The sequence below is a fragment of the Lolium rigidum genome, chromosome 5 (assembly GCF_022539505.1).
Source record: "Lolium rigidum isolate FL_2022 chromosome 5, APGP_CSIRO_Lrig_0.1, whole genome shotgun sequence".
Classification (NCBI taxonomy): domain Eukaryota; kingdom Viridiplantae; phylum Streptophyta; class Magnoliopsida; order Poales; family Poaceae; genus Lolium; species Lolium rigidum.
In genome coordinates, this window is record NC_061512.1 from 30,545,887 (window position 1) to 30,555,405 (window position 9,519).

Consider the following 9,519-nt stretch of genomic DNA (forward strand, 5'->3'; position numbering starts at 1 on the left):
GCGACTAAAGGATACCCCTTTAGTCGCGGTTGGTGTCCCCAACCGCGACTAAAGGTTTCTCCGAGTTTTTTTACTCCCACACACCCTGCACACACACACCCCCCCCGTGGATCGCCTTTTTTGGGTTTGTAAAATACAAAAGAAAATGATACAAAATTCAAAAAAAAAATTGTTTTCAGATTCTTGTATGTTATGCAACCTACTATTCGGAGAAATTAAGAAATTCGAATTTTCACTTTTTTTGCAAAAAAGTTTAAAAAATGGTAAAATCGCAATAACTTTTGCATACGACGTCGGAAAAAAACGTATAATATATCAAAAAAATCCTGGGAAAAAGTTACATCCGAATTCATCAGGGTTTACCCGGTTAGCCAATTTTTAGATTCTCAAAATTCCAAATGGAAATACGAAAGCAGGAAGATTTTAGTTTTTGCTATAAATTATGGATTTTATATTTTTAAAATTTTCAAAAAAACAAAATTAATAATTGCATCCAGCATAAAGATTACTATTACTTTTACCCAATTTTTAGATTTTCAAATTTTTAGGTTTGGCAAAAAAAATATTTAAAAAATTAAAAATAATTAAAAATAATAAAAAATAGAAAATTAATGTTTATTTATTTATTCACGATTATTATTACATCATTATTTTTGTTTATGAAAAAAATTATTTGAAATTCAAACAATAAAAAAATGTGACATCGACCAACATGTTAATAGGATTGATATGATACTAGTATCACATACATGCGCGCGTAGCACTTGGATGTGGGACGGAGTGGAACTCGGAAGTTAAGCGTGCTAGAGGTGGAGTAATGGGAGGATGGGTGATCGAGCGGGAAGTTTGACAACGAGTAAGTAATTTGATTAGAGATAAGTGTAGTTAGAGATAGAGACTAAGCTATGCAAATAACTGAAATAATAGAAATTCTGAAAAAAATAGAAAAAAAAACGGAGTGAAAAACAATTAGAAACCCAAACAAATTAAAATAAAAATAACGAAATAGCCTTTAGTCGCGGTTCGGGAGGCAACCCGCGACTAAAGGTTCTTCGTCCAGGCGCACGCTAGCCGCCCACGTGGATGGACCTTTAGTCGCGGTTCGTAAGCAACCGCGACTAAAGGGGGGAGCTTTAGTCGCGCTTAATTGGTCGCGGTTGCGCAACCGCGACTAATGGCAGTTGCCAACCGCGACCAAAGGCCATTTTTCTACTAGTGCTAATATCAATAAAACAAAAATATTTTATGTTTATATTATGTAATTAAATATTTGTTGCTTTCTCGAAAAATCATAACATTTTTACTCAACTAAATTCTACATACTAAATATGATGCTCCGTACCCTAATATCTCCATCATACAAACTCAGCGAGGCTTAAGATGTTGCCCTCGCATTTGCGAGGGCCGCTATGCTAGTTCCATTAATTAAGAAGAAGGCGCCCATTTTAGGAGAAAATCGAGCGAAAACCAACAACACACTTAGCACCCTTGTCAACCTTGGTACACTTAGCACCCTTGTCAACCCACACGAAGCACACACGCCATCGAGAAAAAAGACCATCGTTGAGGATGTCATGGAGCGTCATCGTCGTCACTCCTCCACGAGCCAGCGATTCCGACTTCACCCTAGACAACCGCCACCAAGACCCTCGCCGCAAACGACATCGGGACTCAAGTGAGCCTATGCCAAACAGTCGACCCCCAAGCACGTCGAGGAGGAGGCAGCTCCGACTTCAACCGTGACCTTCATAGGAGAAAGTTGCACGCCTTGCACCGACGCAAGCACCAATCAAGTGGCATCGTTGCCACAAGTCGCCTCGCAGCTCCGACTTCACCATCACGGCAGGGGTGACGAAGGACATGCCGCAACTCCGATCCGCTCACCATTGTCATCGTCGCCACGCAACCCACGACGCCAACACCATCCATCTTCCACGGGTCCCTCCGACCTAAGCAGCTCCAAATCGATGCCCTCAAGAGGGAAGACGACACAAGAGCGCCGCCATCGACCGATCATGGTGGATCTAGGGATTTCCCCGGAGCATACCCAGACAGGAAGCCACAACGTTACCTCGGCGGTGCCTTCAAGAAGGGAACATCGCCCGAAGCCGCCGCCATCGCCGGCCTCGGCCAGCTGCCGGCCGGCCAGCAACCGAGACAAGGCGTTAGCCTGGGACTTGTCACGCCATCCTGCTTCGTGCCCAAGACCGGACCACCTTCTTCCACCTTGTCCATCAACACCCCGCCGCTGCCCGGGGCCGCCGCCCCCGACCCCCGCCAGCACCTAGCCGCTGCACCATTGCAGCACCACCATGGCTAGGGCCCCCCCGCGCCAGCTAGCCGCGACGCCCAGGCCACCCGCGCCCGGAGCCGGCCCGCAGGGCCCAGATCCGGTCAGGCCGCGCCCCGCCACCCCCAGTGCCGCCGCCCCCGCCCGGCCTCGCGCCAGCACCTTCCCCGGCATCGGCCGCCAGCACCTTCCCCAGCACCGGCCGCCAGCAGCCACGGAACGCCCCAACGTCCACTGCCCGGCTGGCCCAGGCCAAGCCCAGATCGGGCCCGCCGCGCCGCCGCCAGCAGACACGCACCAGCCCGCCGCAGACTCCCTCCACCGTGACCACCGGCTCCGCCGTCCGGTGCGCCGCAACTTCCCGCCGCCGCGCCCCGAGCTTCATCCGGCCGCCACAGCTTCCCCAATACCGCGAGCGAGCCCCTCCGCCGGCCGGAGAAAACATGTCCTGCCGCCGCCGGCTCCACGCAGGCTTTGCCCGGCGGAGACCACCGATGACGGCAGGGAAGGAGGTGGTGGAGGGGGAGGGGTGGTTGCCGGCGGCGTGGTCGTTTCGCCGCCCGTGTCGCCCAGGGGAGGAGCGACGCGGGGGCCAATGAGTACTACTAAATCTGACTTGGAACGAATTGCGTTTTCATCTAAATGATGATTAGACAGTCCCACTTGTTTATCCCAAGGAAATCTCCAAGGTCCAAGCCCTAGCTAGCAACTCGTCCTCCGCCATCCTCCATGGCGCTCGGCCGCGGCCGCCGCGACTACCAACAACAGCGCCCCTGCCCTCCTCCGATGCCCAGACGCGACCGGCAAATTTATGATATCCGGATGAGGCCTCGCGATCTGTATGCGACTTTTTTTTGTTATCATGTCCTTTCTTTGTTTAGCAAACATTCTTCGTTAGGGTTGTTGATGATGAATCTGGACAAATAGATCGAGTAGGATTGACTACTATTGAAAAATAGAGTATAACCAACATAGAATCTTGATTAGATGCGTGACTATAAAACTACCGTGCATCCATCACTGGATATCCGTGGATTTATAACTAAACTATTCTTGTACATGTTCCACCCGATCCAGACCTCTCAAGGAAGAAGAGCTAATTCTGAGACCTCAGGAGCACCGAGCCCTGGACGAAGCGCAGGTTTCCTTCCGTCAATGGCAGACTCATCAACCGTACATATATTTCCTCTATGCTTCTTATCTAGTTGAAATCAAATTTCTTGATTTTGTAGCCATCCTCTAATCATGTTCATCTTCTCTTCATGTTCCACTTCAGGTCTGGATTTGGGTATGCTTACGAGTATTTCGCGCTGCACAAGCCAGAGATGTTGTCAGCCAAGGAGTTGTCCATTGCCATGGATGGCGTCATTGGGGAAACCACCCAAGCGGGCACAGGCCGACAGGCGGTGACTCACTTGCCGACGCCAGCCATTTCGGCCCGGAAACCTGCTGGTTGGAACCATCAGTTTTTCATCAGGGTAGATCTTGGGGGTGTATTCCACTCGTATCCTAAGTTATTGGGGGGTCGTTCCAGAGCTTGGAGGAAGCTGAGGAGGCTATATACTCCGCCGCCTTGATGAACCGTGTGATCCAAAAATGTAAATCTTCTTCTTCTTCTTCCCTGTAGACTTTTCGAAATATACTCAACAAGCATGAACTGGACATGTGGCTGTGTGCACCAGTCCATGCATAGGCACAAGGGTGCTTTCCTCCTTTTTTTTTAGATTCTCAGGGAGACATCCTCTCCGGTTCCATTCATATAGCATAGACGAAACCAGTGTTCAAAGACAAAACGAAAAACGGACTCACACCCTACGTTACCGAAAGCCACAGCTTTTGAAACCCAAAACGGACCACAAGTTAAAACCTACTCATCACCACCCCTCCAAGGCAAACTGAACCAGCTGCAGCCCAGCGCCAGCAAAAGCACGCCAAGAAATAAAGTTTTCATCAGCTATTACACACCAGTCTGTTTGAACTGAGGCATTTACAACACGACATGTACCGAGGCATCCTCCTCTGGGTGTTCCTTCAGGTATGCCAGCGAAGCCCTCCCTCCATGAGCAAGCTTGGAGGCAGGAGCTCAGGAGGAGATCCACTCGAAGTTAGTACACTTCAGCTCGGCGCTAGTTTCAGTGGTGCTTTGATCTTTCTCGACATGAGCTCCATGAAGGAGTCCACTTCCCTCCACGACTGATCCTTGAAAGGAACTTTCCAATTTCTCGGATAAGAAAGAATCACTCTCCACACCTGCTTCAAATCCAACCAAGTAAGTCTGTTGAAAACTAAACTATTCCTAGAATTCCAAATCCCCCACAAAATAGCAGAGGATATGAAATTGAACTGTAAGAACTTTTTATTACAGAGCCATCTAGTAGCTATATCTAAGTACTTCTCTACCTTATGCTTAAACACACTATCAGCCAAAGCCCACACTTGCCTAGCAACTATGCAATCAAAAAAGAGATGATGTACACTCTCAATTTTTTTGCAGAAGGAAAATTCAATTGGTTTTGGAACACCTCTACGTCTCAGATTATCCCTAGTCATAATTTTATTTTGTGATAGCAGCTAGAGAAAAACCTGTATCCTAGGAGGGATTTTTAAATCCAAAATAGCAGGTAAAAAAATGGGAGTCACTCCCCTAAAATTCACTAGAGCATACATAGATTTTGAGGAATAAAACCCATTTGTCTCATAGGCCCAGATAAGCTGGTCCTCATCAGTACTAAAGGATATAGTTTCAGCAATAGCCAATAATTCCTGCCATTGTGCCATCATATCATCAGAGAAAGTTCTCCTAAAATCACACCTTAAATTTGTTCCATCCCACACCTCACTAACAATCTTAGTTTGATGATTAGAAATAAAATAAATGTTCCAAAATTGAGTAGCTAGATTAGTATTACCAAACCAAATATCTTCCCAAAATCTAACACTCCTACCATTCCCTATTTTCCATTTGTACCCAAACCTTACTGCTTTTGCAGCACCTATCACCCCTTTCCAAAAGGGTTGATGGATGTGCATCAAGAAAGCAAAGAATGTTTGGGTCCCTAGTATTATATTTGTTGTCTATCACTTTTCTCCACAGAGTCCCTTCCCCCTGTATATATCTCTTAATCCAAGACCCTACTAGACAGAGGTTTAAATCCTGCAAATGGGGAATACCCATACCACCAAACTCCTTTCTCATACACACAGAGGACCAGTTAGCTAAGTGAATTTTATTGTTCCCTTCTTCATCATTCCACAAACAGTTAGCCAACTATGTATTAATAAATTTTAAAGCCCATTTGGGGAATTTAAAGAAAGCTAACAAATAAATTGGAATACTAGCTAAAACTGACCTAACTAACTCCCTTTTGGCTGCAGAGGAAAGCAGTTTCCCTCTCCAACCAGCTAATATACATAAGAGAGAGTCAATCAAAGGTTGTAGATCTTCCCTTTTTAGTTTGTCATAATGCATAGGAATTCCTAGGTATTTAATTGGGAAAGACCCTAACACACAACCAAAAGTTTCCAAGAAGGTAGAACGCTCTTCCACTTCTACATTAATAGGTATCAACTCACTCTTATGATAGTTAATTCTCATGTGAGAGATTTGCTCAAAGCAAGTCAAAATCCACTTCATATTAGTTGCAATACTATTACTTTTCTCAAGGAAAAGCAGAGTGTCATCAGCATACTGAAGACAAACTACTCCTCCAGAGACAAAGTCAGGACAAAGACCCCTAATAAGACCCTCATTACCTCCTTTGAAAAGCATCTTAGAGAAAACATCAACTACAAAATTAAACAGACCAGTGGATAGAGGATCCCCTTGTCTTAAACCTTTGCCAGTAAGGAAGAAATCACTCTCTACTACATTAATTTTCACACCAACAGAGGTACCTGTGGTAAGTTGTTTAATAACCCTAATCAAAAAAGGACTAAAGCCTCTAAGCTACAGGACCTCATACAGAAAATCCAGATTAATCCTATCATAAGCTTTTTCATAATCAATTTTGGAAACAAAACCTTCCGTTTTCCTCCTATGCACCTCATGCACAATTTCATGTGCAGTAACCACACTCTATAAAATATACCTTCCTTTAATAAAGGCAAATTGATTATGAGAAATCAATCTCCCTATGATCTTAGCTAACCTATTTTTCAAAAATTTACAAAAAATCATAAATTTACAATTAAGCAAACTAATAGGCCTGAACTTCTTCATAGTTCTGGCATCACTTTCTTTAGGTATCAAAGTAATCATAGAAAAATTTAGTCAAAAAATATCTAACTTGTCATCAAACCAAGCATAAAAAAGATTCAATAAGTCTTGAGCAATAATATCCCAGTATCTCTCATAGAAGAAAAAGGACAAACCATCTGGTCCAGGTGCCCCATCAGCATATATAGGAACCAAAAACAGCCTCTTTTATTTCCTCTAAAGTAAATCTACTCTCTAACATGTCATTTTCTTCTACAGTTACTTTTTCTTCAGGTAGGAAGAAATTATCTAACAACCTAATATCAGGTCTCTCTTCATCCCCAAACAAGTCTTTATAATAGTTTTTGGCTATCTCTAACATTTCTTTTGTTTCAGTTATAGGGCCCTCAGGACCATCTAGCACAGGGATCATTTTCTTTCTCCTCCTTTGGTTAGCTAAATCATGAAAATAAGCAGTATTCCTGTCCCCTTCACAAATATCTTTATCTCTAGAACGTTGTTTAGCTTTTATTCTTCAATAAGCCAAAAGGAACTTAGTTTAGCAAGGATTTGTTTAAACCTCTCAGCATCAGCAGCTAGGAGCTCCTCACTTTCATCTTTAATATCTAGTGTGTCATATTCTTCCATAAGGGTTTTTTTCTTTTTCCTAATGTCAGGATCTATATTTGCACTCCATCCTTTTGCAGAACTCCTAAAACATCTCACTTTAGCTTGCCAGACATCAAGTGGATTGCTACTATGTACTTGGATAGACCAAGCCTTAACCACTACATCTAGAAAATCTACTCTAGTACTCCACCATTTTTCAAATTTAAAGCTACTCTTCCTAGGAACAGTAGTCTCCCCAGAATCCCAGACTATGGGAGTATGATCACTCCCTAATCTGGGTAAAGCCTTTGCATTTCCTAAAGGAAACAAAGCTTCAAAACTAATATTACAAAAAATACTATCAATCCTACTCATGATCCTATTACTTTGATTATTATTCCAGGTAAAAGATCTACCAGCCAAACCAATCTCCACTAGAGCCCACATATCTACCCAAGCATTGAATTTATAAGCCCATTTAAAATCTATAACACCATTGCTTTTATCACTTTAGGACCTGACCAGAGATTGAAATCTTCACCAATCATGGCAGGTCCATCCCACCTTAAAAACAACTCATGTAATTCTGAAATAAAAGCATCTTTACCATCCTCATAAGGAGAGCCATAAACCGTAGTCAGTCCGATAGCTACACCAGAACTTTTAATCCTAGCAATTGTACTAACAGAGAAAGATTTAATATCCCAGGAAATAACCTCAAAAACATCGCTATTTATACCGACTAAAATACCACCAGCAGTACCAACTGCAGGCATAAAATTCCACTCAAAATTCCTATTCCCTAAAATCCTTTTAAGGAAAGATTTAGAGAACTTTTCTTTCTTGGTCTCCTGGAGACCAATGTAATCAACTTTTAAAGGGATAATAGTGTCCTCTAGGCACTTTTTCCTACCAGGAGCAATTATCCCTCTAATATTAAAAAGGGATTTCTATTCTCGTGCCCCTGGTTCGTTAGTTGTACTCAGTTTTCCCCAGCCGCTTAACTTTTCCTCAGTTTTCCCCTCCCTCTAGTTTGAAACCCCTCGCAGATGCTCGGACGGGAGGGTTGCCGTCTGGTCAGAGGCATTGACCGTTACCAGTGACGGCTAGGGAGCCGCGATGGTTTTGAATTGACCATTGCTTTTGAATTGTGTTGACTGTTGACTGGAGGAGCTCACCCAAAGCTTTCCCCTCCGCCCGAGACTGGAGGAGCTCACACACCGCCCCTCCACCGCCACGTCGTCCTGCCCTCCTACCTTATGGCGTCGTCCACCGCCGAGCCGCCCCCGCCCCCACCACCACCCCCGGGAGGCGGAGAGGGCTCTGTCTCCACCAGATCTAGAACTACCCCCTGTCGCGGTAGAGTTTGTACATCCGTCTGGTGTGCCGATTCTTCCCCTCGGCCATAGAGAAGATTGGGAATCGGAGGGATCTAACGCATGGATTCCATCTGGGTAAGCATCGTCTGCCTATGTGAATTAACAGTAGGCAGTTTTTGTGCGCCAATCGTTGTTTCTCAACTAACTGCGTTGCTTTTCGAATAGGATTGATCCAGTACACGGCTTTTCTACTCGGTGGTTAGGCTGGATTCTAGCTTTATGCGTGATTCTAAACGCCATATGAATGGGTTTTACATCCATGCAGTGGTTGCAACCACCATCTCATTGAGGGATTTGAAAGCTAACATCTATGATAAGTACGCCTGGAGCTCTCGCGATGCAGCTCATTTCGAATATTTCAACAAAGACGGAGCGAAGATTGGTTCCACTAATTTCCGACGATGATCTGAGAATTATTTTTTGCTTTGAATGCTTCAGATAATGAAGAATGAGGCGGTCCATAATTGTCCACCTCAAGGGGGAGCGCCAGAGGTGAAAACAAAGCTAGCGAAGACTAGGTGGTTTGCAGATGTAATCATAGATTGGCTGAGAGAAACTCCTACACTTGGTCCAACAGCACTCAACAAAAATTTGCTTGAGAAGTTTGATATAAAAATACCTTACATGAGGATGTTCTATGCAAAGGAAATGGCTCTAGACAGCTCTTGACAGGATCAATGGTCCATGGAATGAAAGCTTTCAGTTGCTTTACACTTTCAAAGCTGAAGTGGAGATGGCTAGTCCAGGTAGTGTTGTAGCGATAGACAAGCATACAGTTCCCTACAAATTGAAAAGCAGGAAGGTAATGCAGAATGAATGTTTTAGAAGGGCTTTTGTTTGTTTCAAAGCTTGATGGAAAGGCTTTCTGGACGGTTACAAGCCTTATTTGGCCGTGGATGCAACAGCTCTTCATGGCAGGTTTAAAGGACAGCTAGTTGTTGCTACTGCAGTTGATGGACACAATTGTATGTTCCCTGTTGCTTATGGATTTTTGGAGGTTGAGTCAGAGGAAAGTTGGACTTGGTTTCTGCAGAATTTGCGCGACC